This window comes from Anser anser (genome assembly GCF_964211835.1).
Source record: "Anser anser genome assembly, chromosome: Z".
NCBI classification, from domain to species: Eukaryota; Metazoa; Chordata; class Aves; order Anseriformes; family Anatidae; genus Anser; species Anser anser.
The window spans coordinates 73,302,895-73,317,194 of record NC_139723.1 but is presented as its reverse complement, the minus strand read 5'-3'; the positions used below and the strand labels follow the sequence as shown (position 1 = coordinate 73,317,194).

Below are 14,300 nucleotides of genomic sequence, written 5' to 3'. Positions count from 1 at the left end.
TGTGGCATGAGTTTGAAGTTGACAGGTGAAAGATTTGTCGAGTGCAATGACACAGGCATTTTCATGGTCCTGGGCCTAATCCTGATGCACAAACAATGCAATCTTTACCATCCACTTTTTCTGTAAGAAGATTTGATCCTGGATTACCAGTTACATCCAACTTCTTTTCTTGTAAAGAAAATAGGAAGTATTGTTAATTCATAAATCACAACACAGGTAGTCTAAAGCATTTAGGCAGATCAGTTACAAATATATATGAAAATATACTCTTCCATTTTAGAGGGACTGCACAGTTTGCTCTTCTGTACAAGCATTGTATGTATTCATGTTAGTGACTGATTAGTGTAGATATTCAGGAGCCACACACATCATTTAAAAGTATTCCAATGCAATAATAGATCTCTTCAATCCATTACCCAAGAAAGTAGGTCTGTGCTCACCCAGGAAAAATGGAGAGATCATGCAGAAGCCCATTTCAGTTCTGAGGCAGTTTGAATGTATGTTTTGTTATGCATGGAAAGGATGTGGATGATCATAGAGCTATTGAATGAACTCTGTAGAAACTGATGATACATACACACAGAATTCCTGACACAAACAGGTGAGCACAATATGAAGTTACATAAACTAACTTTTAACCTACATAATATATCTCCTGAGTGTGGGACAATTCAGTTTTTCCAGAAATAAATATTAAAATACTCACTTTGAATGAATTCCACCCCATCTGACTATTTCAAAGACCATCTGTACCACACTTCCTCAGACTGAATAGTCTCATTGAAGACAAGGACACCATCCACACATTATGGTACTATTTATATAAGGAATGGTATGACTCAGTTTGGTCTGTACTTTTTTTATTACATTTAACCATAAATCTTACTCACAGAAATACAATTACATGAGCTTTAATTTCTTCAACAGAAAATAAAAGTGCTTATTTTATTGCAGTTAGTATGTAAAAGACCACAGAAAATCTACCCACTACAAGATGACTTTCAATGATTCTACATATCTTCATACTGTAGAGAGATTTTTAATTAATTTCCTGTGTGCAGTTCTGCAATTTTAGAAACATTGTGCTGATATTCAAAACCAGTCTATCTTCCGGATAAAGCGTTTTTTTTTAGCAGTCCATAGGTGTTAGGCACATTCGCTAAGCAGGAATGAACTTTCTTCTTACATCATAATACAGAATATGGGGGTAAGGAGACCAGATAGAATATCCTAGGCTATAGTGTAGAATTATATAAATTGTGTGATGAATGTTCCAGGGTATAAAAGAAGGTAGGAGAAAGTAGGAATGGTGAGAAATTCAGGCATATTCATAGAATCATGGAATGCCTTAGGTGGAAAGAGAGCTTAAAGCCCACCCAGTTCCAGCCCCCTGCCATGGGCAGGGACACCTCCCACCAGACCAGGTTGCCCAAAGCCCCATCCAGCCTGGCCTTGAGCACCCCCAAGGATGGGGCATCCAGAGCTGTTCTGGGCAACCTGTGCCAGTGCCTCACCACCCTCACAGTAAAGAACTTCCTAATGTCTAATCTAAATCTGCCCACGTTTAGTTTAAAGCCATTACCCCTCATCCTATCACTACACTCCCTGTTAAAGAGTCCTTCTTTAGCATTTCCCTGGCTTCAACCTAGGAGAACACACATGTGCTAATTTTAAGATAATGTGTGATTTAAGTGCGTTCAGGGATGCAAACACCAGCTGTATTTGTTGAATCAAAGCCCACAAATGGTGGGTGGCATTTGTTTTGTTCACAAGAAACATTTGCTATAAAAGGAAAATGGAAAAAACAGCAAACTTGTCTGAGTCAAGTGCAAAGTTTGTATACCTGATGCTTGTGCAGCCTTTATTTGGTAATCTTTTTTCCATAGGAGTTCTCCAAAATGAAATGCTAACAAATCCATGCTAATAAAAAACATTTGTCCAAATAAGTGGGACCATCAAAACATGTTGATATTATTTAAATTACCTAACTCTTTGTTGAATTCATGTAACTCATTTAGTACAGGGACACTAATTCTCAATCCAAGCCATTAAAAGAGAAAAATAAAAATAAAAATAAAGCAACACAGCAGTCAAGCAAAACAATAACCTTCTAGTGATACCAGTCAGACCAAAAATAATAATAATAATAATAAAAATGAAAAGAAAAAAAAATCATCCCATCTAGTTTATAAATATGTTCATTGATTGCTAATAATGTCACCATCCACAAAAGGTATTTACCCAGTATAGGAGATCTCTGACCAGTACCTTAATCATAACTGAACACAAAGGAAATCAAGGAAATAAATCACACGGTTTAAGCTAGAGGTAAATGTCAGCAGTTTATTTCTTAAAAAAGAAACAAACAAACATAACTATCTTCTATGCAGCATCTGCAGCATCTTTCATATTTATCGTGTGCTAGAATGGTTTATAAACAAGAGAAGCATGTATCAAGAATTTTGGCATAGAGCTTTAAGAATATTAAATACATCTCTGGAATAAGGTCCAGAACCAGACTAAACCACCACCTTTATGTTCCAGTTAAGCCTTTGTGCTGATCCCTCATAAAAATCATGCAAACAAAGAATTTTAAGCTGTTGCTTTTTTTTTGTTTGTTTGTTTCCTATGAGAGAATTCTGTTCCAACAGGATGCTGATGTTGAAATCTCGGTCCCACTAAAATTAACTGTTGTATCTGCTGTCAACTTCAGTAAAACTAGGTTTTCAAACACTTTTTTTTTTTTTTTTTTGTGGTGGTATTTTACATGTTATCAGATATAGAAAGATAATATGAATAACGGTTGTTAAAACACCACAAACAAACATGATTTCAAAAACCTAGAATTTAAAATGTAGTTGTAGCCTCATGGATGCACTGAAGCCAGAAAAAGATCCCCTTAACTATAGCTGGTTTTGCGTCTTGAGAGGAAAATATTAATTGCCGGAACAACAATCTTACATTTTAGTGTCCGCACATACAGATGTCAAGAGGGTAGCGTGCTCTAGGATTTAATGACTTCACCTTCTTAAAAAGCATAAAATAAAGCAGACAGATTTTCTGTTATCAAAGAAATACTTAAGAGAATTCTGAAAGATTATTTTGTTGTTCTTTCTTCCACTTGAATAGTCTAACACAGTAGACTAGTTTAATAGTCTAATTTTAGTTCCAGCTGAGTCCATGCCACTTCACATGGATGAAGCAATTCAGTCTAAATGGCAGTGGGAAACTGTCCCAAAGAATTTACACCAGTTGATATTGAACAAGATGAACAAGAATTCACATCTTTTACATAAGCTGCTTTTTGCTGGGCCAGTATAGCTTCTTGAACAGTTTGGATATGAAAGATTTGAATCAGGATCACCACACACAGGACAGACATTAAGAATGCTGTCTTTTGATACTGAGATTATGTGTCGGTGAGATGTATTTAATAACAGAGGACACTGGAAACAAAACCTAAGAACAAATCGTCCCTTTGTTCCTTGGCATAGTCCTCACCATATCGTATCACCATAATTATTTTAACCTCACAGACTCATTTTCCATTATTTCATTTTATTACCCAGTACTTCAATGAAGTCTCTTTGTTCTTCAGTATGGTGAAAATTGGAAGCTCTATAGTAGTTGTCTTCAGGTCAAAAGCATGCTTCTTTAAGCCTCTTTTTTTCTTCTTTATTTTGTTTCTCCAGAATGAGTAGTTAAAAACAAGAGCCAAAGCACACACAGAGAGTTAACCTCAATGGTAAGAGAAAATAACAATTAAAAAAAAAAAATCTGGCCAAAAGACATGTCCATATGAAAAGTTCTCCAATTCTGTTCCCTTTTTGTTCCTCAGAATAGGCTTGCAAGTTAAAGCTGAAATTCAATCCCTGTCATTGATTCATGAATAATATTTTTATGGTTCTTAAAGTATAATAAAGCCAAGTTCTCTTGTAAGGCAATATTGTTTAATGCTGTTTTTGTCACAGGGACGAAGTGCTGTCATCCTCCAACAATGATCAAGAAAGGATTTTTTTTTTCTGTTGAAAAGAAGATTAATGTTTGCAAACTCTTCTCAGAAAAACACATCTCACAAAATAAACACACCACTTTCCTTCTATTTTCTTTATATTTCTTGCCTATTTGTGAAAACTGCTAGGGAAAGTTTACATGAAAAAATACACAGCTGGAAAACTAAACCAAGTTCATCAGGAAAACAGCAGTAAGAAGCACAGACTGAAAGAAAAAGAGGAGCTATAGACATCAGACAGCTAACTAGTGCAGACACACATAAAATACTGAACTAACTTAGTGTAATGTTTTCCTCATTAAACCCAAAGATAGTAATACTGAAGGCACTGGATTTGACATTAAAGACACATACTATGGAGCCACTGTGAAGTTTGCCAGTTCATTTCATGGTGGTGTTCACATGGGTAGCAGTTTGCAGACTCAGACCCATTCTCCAGTTTCTTTAAAAAGAAATGTAAAATACAATAAAATTTTCATTTAGTTTGCACAACATGAGTTTTTAAAAGATAAATTACATAAGGTAAACATTTCAATGAATTAAACATTTCCACAAACACAGTGCTTTCTGTTGATTCCACTGAATTCCAGTTTATTCTTGCAACTAAGAAAAATCAGTAGGTTTAGTTTTAGAATAAAATTGCAGACAACTAGTGATATTCATAAGCAGATAAGATAGTAAAAGCAGATTCTTATTTCACTCAAGTCCATCTATATTACTTATGACTGCAGTCACAAAGTCCTAGTGCATTGAATCATGAACATTATTTTTCAGCAAAGAGAGAGTGGCAGAATACCATATCAAGTAAAAATATAATCATATAACAGAAACACTGCAACGTACCCTTCAACGTACCCTTCACTCTTAAACATTAAGAGAGAGAATAAATTTTTTTTTTTTTAATACAATTTTTTATCTTCCTGTGCTTCATATAAGAACAGCTAGTTTAGAAAAAGTGTCAGAATCACATTTGATTTAAAGTGTGTTGTGTCAGTAAGTTATCAAGACTCCCCTTCTGGTCAGTGAAGACAGACTGGCGCTCCCAGAGGGCGCTCCCAGAGGTCTCTATGGCACCTGGAGTACATTTAAGTTCACGTTGCTGCTGAAAGAACAATCTTGTCTCTGTTAGCTACACATTCCTACAAGTCCTCGTATGTTTACATTCAATGTGATCAGGGAACACATTCAGGTGAAAATAAACTGAAAGAATTCCAGACAACTCTCTTTCAGAAACATAAAGCCCAATATGAGTCAACAAACACCTACAGAAAATAAATAGATAAATGATCTGTAGATAGAGAAAAGCAACCTACACACAGTTTAGTTTAAAATGGTAATAAAACTGTAGCTTAAAACAGCAGGCAGTTCTAGAGTATCCCTTCATTACAGAAGAAACTTACACAACATTATAAATGTAGCTGAAAGCAAATGAAACCCACTTAAATGTCTCTAATATCCATATAGTGTAGCACTTCTCCGAGTTGGCTACCTTAGTACCTGTATGAAGAAATTATCAACAAGGTACTTTAGGGATCTTTTGGACTTGTTTGTATCAGCTGTGTGGTATTCCCAGTTAACATCTGGCAAGTTGAAGTCATCCTGCCTCTCATCCTCCCTGTCCATTTTCCAGCATGGGTTTCTAGCTGCCACCAGTCATGTAAAGTGTTAGTATTATCTCTTACAATACACATCTGAAGCCTATACCTGAGTCTCCGAATTGCTGTTTTATATACTTGTGCTCTTTCCCTGTTGAATTAGTTCCAACTCACATGCTCAAAACAATGCAGCCCGTGAAACAGCTGGCATGCCTACATGGTAACACCCGTCCATGAGCCTCAGATCTCCCCCTTCTTCTTCTTGTCTCTCTTGCTGACATACATTCAATATTGTGCAAATAAAACGACAATCTCATCTTAGTCAATTTGTTTGCTTTGACTTCTGTTCCAAGATAGTGTCCATTGTCCTGACTAGAAACAACTAGCATGTTTAATCTTGCTAACTACGCTGAATTTTAAAAGAAATACTTTACCCAAGAAATATGATTTCTGAGTGTTTAAAACTGTATCTTCTGTTCTGTTGGAGTACCCATCTCATACACAATGTCAGTGCCAGAAACTAACTCATGACAACAACAAAAAAAAAAAACCTTAGGTATTCAGGTATTCATCTTTTTTATCTGTTCAAGTATCATTCAGGAAGGTTTAACTTTGTAAAAAAAATAATAAATAAATAAAACATAAAAAAATGAAAAAAAAAAAAGGAAACAGGGCAGGGCAGTTTTTCAAATCAAGGCTACTGTAAGCAACATCTACTTAGAAAATATTTGGATTACCACATAGTGTGGCAATATGAGCAAATCCATATTTTCAAGCCTGGAAATTTAAAATTTTTATTATTTTGTTATTTTTCCTCTTTTACAATGTCCAGCAGAATGGAAATCCAGACCATCAGGGATATTAGGCAAACTCAAGAGGAGCCAGCGTTCACAGGAGCCTCTGAGAAATTAAGATATGTTGACACACACCAAAAGAGAGAGAAGAGGATGGGTGTAGAGGGAGTGAAATGAAGTATTTCTCAGAAGCAAAAGGACAGAGAAACTATCTGGGAGGAGGACCTTGCAATTATCAGGTAAATGGTGACATGGTTATTCCTCTGACTCAAGAGACCAATAGGGCAATGTTGGACTTAAAAGGGAAACATTCTTGAAAAGCAAAACAAAGGCAACCTAACAGGAGATATTTTGAATATATCTCTTTCTCTCATTGCATCACTGGAAAGTCATACTGAAAAGAAGCAATGACTTTCCTCTCAAGTATTTCTTTAGTCTGTTGTCCTCCAAGAAAGATCATACAAAGTATAATATAAGTGGTATAGATCCCTACTGTATAGTTAAGTACAGATTTCTGAAGATCTGCATGGAATCATAATTTGGGTGAAAATCTCCATATCGGATATTATTTTGTAATCTAACCTCTATGAAGACAAAGGTCTGCCTTTTAGCAATCTAAAGCCAAAAGGCGTAAATTACTAGTGTGAATAAACTACATAAAAGTTTTTGAAATGCAGATTTCAGCAGGACATCAATTAAATTATTTGCTAAACTTTTCTTAAAATGCAAGTTACTTTAGCAAAAAAATAAAATAGCCAGCCATCATAGCAATGGCTCAGGAGCACATTGAAAATCAAATAGCAAGAGCTCATAGTAAGACCAACCTGACAAGCAAAGAGCAAGGATAAGAGTATAAACTCCAACTGAGAAAACATATTCTAGTAAGTGGGCAAAAAATTACACACCTTATTAGCCCTCCAAACCTGAGGATGTAATCTCCTTAAGTAATGTGCTGGATCTATTACATCTACTGGAAATAGACCTGCACAGTTGTTCATATCCCTAAACTGTTCATCTGCTGTCAGTGTAAATCTCTTGTGCAATATTTGAGTTTCCAGTTACTGTAACAGCAATTTTAGCTTTCAGAAAGCTTCCCCTTCCTCTTAAAGACTGAAATTTGTTTTGCAATTCAGTTCATTTTATTTATAAATATTTAATTTTCATTTGCCTCCTTAAAATTTGTTCTGAGTGGATAGTAACATGAATTTATTATGAAGTGTATTTATCTCTCTGTATCTCATTAATGCTCAAGAGTTCTATTGCCTCTATTAAGCATAGTGCTAAACAAACTTCTGGAAGCTGAATTCAACTGCATAGAGGAAATGAAGCGTAAATTTAGGATGCAGTTCTTTTACACCCCTCTGCAATCTTCCTCAAAGCCAATGCTCCACTGGAGTTCAGTAAGGAAACTGAAGATGGTGACCTGAAGAAAAGAGATGTGATCAGGAGTAATTTTAACTTTCCAGTTCCTTATACAAATTACTTCAACATTATTTCCAAGAATAACCCAAAGTGGCAGTTCCAGAGGTTATAAACATATCCAATATAAGAGAGGGGGTGAAAAAAAAGTCTTTAAAATGAAACAAGAAATTCTGAACCAGGGTTTGTAGCTCTTATCCAATATTACTTTGTATTAGGTTTGCTCACTGTTCCTGTCTCTCGGAGATACAACTGAACAATCAGTCCAAATCAAATTTGAGGTTGATTGAAAAAGAACAAACTGAAGGGAAGTGAAGAATGAAAATGAAGAACATGGAAAAAGTTTTAAGATTGAAAAAGAACATCAAATCCCTAACATACAGCTTATCAGTGAAGGAATAACTGACAAAGAAATAATTGAACCTTTAGCCCATCTGTGTGCATCATCATGACAATGGTTAATGACATTTTCACAGTACCTTCAATTAAACCAGTCACACCGAGCAAATATTCTGATAGCATAAATATACTGAAAACACTGGCCTGGAACAGCATAGCATGATTTCAACCTGTTTTGACTTAGGTGCATCACTACAATTTCATACAAAGAGTCCATCGCAATTATTGGAATTTTATTTGTCATTTTAAAACATTTATGATGCAATTTCCTTGGCTGGCTATAAAACACTCTCTGACCTCTTCCCTGTTAGGGGGAAATCAGCAAGAAGTTATCTAGACATATCTGGATACTTTTTCCTGCTAAGACCAGCATTGCAGCTACTTTGTGTTGTATCAGTAAGTTCACAAAAGGAATCAGATTTTGTCATAATTAATAAATGATTTGGGAGCTAGAGAGTAACAAAATTTAGAAGCAGTTAATTCAATTTTGAATTCTGATATCAAAAATCATTTCAATGTTAAACACCTGGAGTACAAGAGCTGAATACATCACTATGTAAAAGGGAAACCATACATTGTACTTACTACTGTTGGCTTAATGCAGTACAAAGGGAAAAAGGGAAAGGGAAAGAGAAAGGGAAAGGGAAAGGGAAAGGGAAAGGGAAAGGGAAAGGGAAAGGGAAAGGGAAAGGGAAAGGGAAAGGGAAAGGGAAAGGGAAAGGGAAAGGGAAAGGGAAAGGGAAAGGGAAAGGGAAAGGGAAAGGGAAAGGGGAGAGAGGGAGGGGGAGGGAGGGAGGCAGGGAAGGAAGGAAGGAAGGAAGGAAGGAAGGAAGGAAGGAAGGAAGGAAGGAAGGAAGGAAGGAAGGAAGGAAGGAAGGAAGGAAGGAAGGAAGGAAGGAAGGAAGGAAGAAAAAGAAAGAAAGAAAGAAAGAAAGAAAGAAAGAAAGGAAGGAAGGAAGGAAGAAAGAAAGAAAGAAAGAAAGAAAGAAAGAAAGAAAGAAAGAAAGAAAGAAAGAAAGAAAGAAAGAAAGAAAGAAAGAAAGAAAGAAAGAAAGAAAGAAAGAAAGAATATGGCAATCACTTAACAAAAGTATTAAAAGGGTAACTGCTTCTTCCACTGTCTCTGTGCAGATCAAAGGATAGATATTGTGTGTTAGTGCTGAATGAAAATATATTACACTCTTAAATCAGTAGGAAAGCATATAGACAAAACTACCTCTACCAGCAGTCTTGAAATGTCATGATGATCCATTTTCTTTAAAATTGACTGATGTGAATATCTTTGTATACATCAGATAAAGCAGCCAGTATTTTGAGAAGTTCATATTGTTCTACTAAAATAGATACTGCAGTTTTCCATATAACTAAAATATCCATTAATCTGTCATACTCTGATATTTCAGACATTTAAAGAGGTTTCTGTTTCTATTATAACTGAATTTAGAGTGGGTTTTTTAGTTTATAAAAGATTAGATGGTGCTCTAACACATTCCCTTCTTATTCCCAGACAAAACACAATGCTTAGAACTGCCAGTAAGGTACTAGAATAACAACAGATGCACTTTTTCAACATACCATTCAATACAGATGCCTCTGGCATTTAAGTCTCCTGAATAGGAACTACTCCAAAAATTGATGCCTACAACACCAGCTTTCACATTAATGATTTCTAGATGCTAGGCATATAAAAACGACTCATATTTTAGTGCAGATATTTCTGAGTTTGAATGGGGTATTCTTAGGTATTGGGAGAGTCTTACCAAACACTCTATTGACTTAGCAACGCTTGGTGACAGTGAAAACAAACTATCATAACCTGTTTAGAGTTCTTGACTACTAAAATTTGGTTTGCAGAAGGTGTTAAAGTTAACACCCACCACAGTTTTTAAGATTGAGGTCACATCTATATGCTTAGTACATCACAACTAAAACCATGTCAGATTACAGTTTGAAAGTACAAACCAGTTATCACACTTTCTTCTGAACCAGTAGTAAAACTGGAAAAATATATACATATATGTATATGTATATATATTATTATCTTCATGGTCTTTATTGTTACTAAAGAAATAGAACAAAATCCTATGATCTGCATTGTTCCCAAACTTTGGAATAGTTTATATCAGTGATAAAATTGTAACTGGCATAAATCATTTCCACTGTTTAAATCTTTATGCATTTGCATAAAATACTAAATAAGCCATTCATCTCTCAAAAGGTGACTACCAATGACTATCCAGCGAAATAATGAACAAAAACTAGGATAAAAAAAATCAGATAAAATATATTGATCAGTTCCCATAGCAAACAAACAGTAAGCAGAACGATCACTGATATAATCATTGTTGTATATTAAGTCAGTTAATATGGCATCAGAAAGTACTGCAATAAGGAAGCAATGAAAGCAAAAAAACAACCTACTGAAACTATTGCTAAACCAATCAGCTTTGATATACATTAAATAGTATATTTGAAGGAGCAATTTTTAGACATGGAATCTAGCAGAAAATGTACTGGGAGGTTCTTGCCAGAATAAGCAGCAACATATATGGAAATGGGAAGCCATGAAAATAGAAGGCACAAAGAGGAGGGTTCAAGAGGTTCATAATACAAAACAGATCAAAGTAATAATAGCAGAACAAGAAATTACATGGGATTTTAAAAATACCTTACACTTTCATCATTGTCATGCATGGTTAGAGCTACATAAATACATAAGATTTAGATTCTTGATTTGGTGCTTAAGTTCCAAAATTAGATAATCAAGATCTTCAGTGCTACTTAACCCTGAATATCTATCAGCATACTCAGCTGCTATTGCTCAAGATAGCTGACATCTCCAGTACCATCTTAATTTTAATTGGTTTCACTTCTGTTCATATCTATGGATAGTTCCACATTCCTCTGCTTCCCTCTGTTGTGATACCCTAATCAAGGACACCCTCAGAAGAACAGGCTGAAGACAAACAGCAGGACTAATGACAAGTGTTCCCTAGAGCTAGAGCTTAAAACCCTTGTCTCTGCTCCCAGATGTGTAATCCGTAAACTGATTTTCTCTTGCACTCCCAATTAATATTTAATTATTCCGTGCAAAGCAAAACACCTTCAAAAGGAGACACTGCAACCATTCCATCTCAGAGCATTTTATAGCCAGAATACCTTCCTGGAAGATGGGAGATGCTGATTAGAGCTCCCTCAGGCAGAGGAAGGAACTGAACACAAGTCTGCTACCTTTTAACTGCTGAGCTAGTGCATAGTGTGTGTTGGGAGTGGCAAGCAAGGAACAGAACAATAAGGGGTTTTGAACAAAAAAGGCTGTATGACTAATTTCAGGAAAGGCATCCTGAGCTGAAGGAGACTATGGTATCCCAGTTCCAGACACCAACACAGCTTAAGGCACTCCTCACCTTAAATCCTTTTTAAGGTATATCCCAAGCAGCTCTCCATTCAGCTTGCTGAGATTTGCCATTAACACTTCTTTCCATAGGGGCTGCTTAAGCAACTAATCTGCATGATATTGATTCACTAACACCTAGCACCGACACACTGCAAAGCTCAAAGTTGAAGTACATGTGCTTTTCTTTTGTGTGTAGTGTCACTGCCAGAATGAGGAAATACATCCATGATTTAGGTGGCAGCACAATTCTGGATAGACACTAGGCAATAGAGTTTAAAAGCGAGCAGCCCAAACTGAAAGTACTCACTGTAATCCAACAGAAAGTCACAAGGAAACAGTGTGAAGAAAAACTTTTCGATATACAAAGTTCAGAGGAAAGGAGGTGCACCTACAAAACAAGTCTTCTCCAATTCTACTAGTCCACATGCCTCCATTGTGTTTCTCTCTTCCATCACTTCCAGTCTTATCAACAAACCTCCCACAATTTGTATGCCAAACTGTCTTGAAAGCTACCGTCTTTCTACAGCTCTACAGATAATACCCCTTCTCTCATCATGTTAATAAAATTAACAATTAACCATTAATCATTAAAATAAAATACACTATATGAATCTCTCTTTGAACATACATAAAAATTATTTTAGGTTATTTGTAACTCAGATTGCAACTTCCCCTAATTAGGGATACTGGATTAGATTTTCAGTTATGATACAAACTGGTACATTTCCAAGAAAATCTGATTTATATCATAGGAGGATCTTGCTTGTCTAATTAATATGCATCAGAACATTATGCAGGAATGCTGTCCACATGACATAGACATCCGTGAACAGACTGATATATCACATAACATTCCTTTCAGATCTGAGGTGTCAGAGAGGGTGTCCCACAACACTGCTATACTTGCACCTGTTCAGGTAGGTGTGGATGGAGCATTGCTGCAATAAGCATATTATAGGGACACATGCAGGAAGAAATTACAAATGAGATGGCATAAACCTCTGAGATTTCCATGTGTCATTATTATACAGCAAGAAACACTGCTCCTTTGCATTGTTTTCCTTTTTTTTTTTTTTTTTTTTTTTGTCAGTATGTTTCAAGGGGTCTCCCACAGCATAGAAATACCTGGTACAAAATTTAATGCATCCTGAGATAGTATTTTTCTGAGAACTGCTTAATCATGTTCAGAATTAGACAATGCATATCATGCACCTGAAAGTCTAAGTTTATCTTAGAAAGGATAGGAAGCACAAGGAAACTTCATTTACCATATTATAACAAATAGTCCTAATGTGTAATCCTTCACATGACACAGTGGCCACTTCACTCTGATCCCTTTCCTCCTCCTCAGATCAGATAAGGTCTTCAACCACTCCAATTCCTAAATCCATCCTCCAGTTTTTAAATAATTCTTCCAAGTGAAACCAAATCAAAACAAACAAACAAACAAAAACACCTGTGCAGCACTGCAAATACAGTGTAGAGCACTCAGCTTTTTCTTGCTACATAACTAGGAAAGAATCACACAGAGTTCCTTGAAAATGTTCAGACCTCAGCAAACATTTCTAGAATGAATACTAGGCTCAGCAGCACTGCACAAGATATCACAAGCCTGTGTGATCACAGGTAGTTACTCATACTAAGTGTGATTTAAGCTTTCATCACAATACCAAAACTGTTACGGCTACATACAGTAGCTGTAGCAACTGAATGTTTAGTCAAGAATACTTAGATTATCTCCATGTCTCATCTGAAACGTGCATGCATGTAAAATCCAGTTCCAGTTTAGAGATAAAGGCACAGAAATTATACAGAAAAGAACAGCGACAATGCCAAGGTATATAAACCAAGGTGTACCTTGTGAAAAGTTAGATTCCTATTGACATGTGGAAGTTCAGGCTGTTGCAATCAAAAGGCATGTTTGCAAGTCTAACATTTATAATTACACAAACATTCCCCCACCCCTAATGTCAAACACACTGAATGCCTTTCCGACAGTAAGAGGCTTTCCAGCTGGTGAAGAAAGCAGCAGGAGGAATTCAATTTGTACATTATTTCTAACTATTATCTATCTACATTTCTAAATGGAGTCCATTTTTATTCCAGTCTGCTATTCTACCGCAGCCAGATGTTATCATGAAGGATGGGACATATAAATACCAGCAATATGCATGAAGATTCACGTATAAAATGCTCAAAACTATTACTAAGTTACTACATACCTTTAATAAATGGCGAACTGTTTATTACAGAAGGCTGTGGCTCAAAGATCACTTGTGTCTATTTAAAGTATATTAATTGCTAACACATACATTCTCCATCTGTGACAAGCTTACAGTCTTAATTAACCAGATATTAGCCCTTTGCAAACTGCTTACCTGTGAAACAATATAAAGTTCAAACTAAATACATTAAATCAACATTAAATGAGTCTGTCTCCTCCAGACAAAGCTATTTCCACTTTGGAAGGCAACACAGTCAACTGAGATTGTAAGCAACTGGCAAGTAACAATTCGGGCACTAACCCTTTTTTGTGTCTCTGGAAAAGCTGTCTCTGTTTCCTCCACCTTCCTTTCTCTGTTTCATGTTTAGACAACAGTGACGTTGGAGGCCTGGAAACATCCCACGTAAGTAAGATACCTAACCAAAGTGCATGGCCTAAGAGATTAATTGCATAAGCTTCT

The 14,300-nt window shown here is 35.9% G+C and overlaps 1 long non-coding RNA gene across 3 annotated transcripts in view; it reads right to left on the bottom strand.

The window, feature by feature from the left end:
- Positions 1 to 14,243, bottom strand: part of LOC310890036 — an 89,357-nt gene extending 75,114 nt beyond the window's left edge. The window contains exons 1-3 of one of the 3 annotated variants that reach the window (XR_014576974.1): positions 13,995 to 14,243; positions 4,367 to 4,454; positions 830 to 4,022 (exon numbers count right to left, since the gene is read on the bottom strand). This is a non-coding gene — a long non-coding RNA (uncharacterized lncRNA). Of the gene's footprint in view, positions 1 to 829; positions 4,023 to 4,366; positions 4,455 to 13,994 lie in introns of those variants that run through there. The other 2 variants (XR_014576975.1, XR_014576976.1) reach the window with 2 other exon arrangements.
- Positions 14,244 to 14,300: the final 57 nt, after the last annotated feature.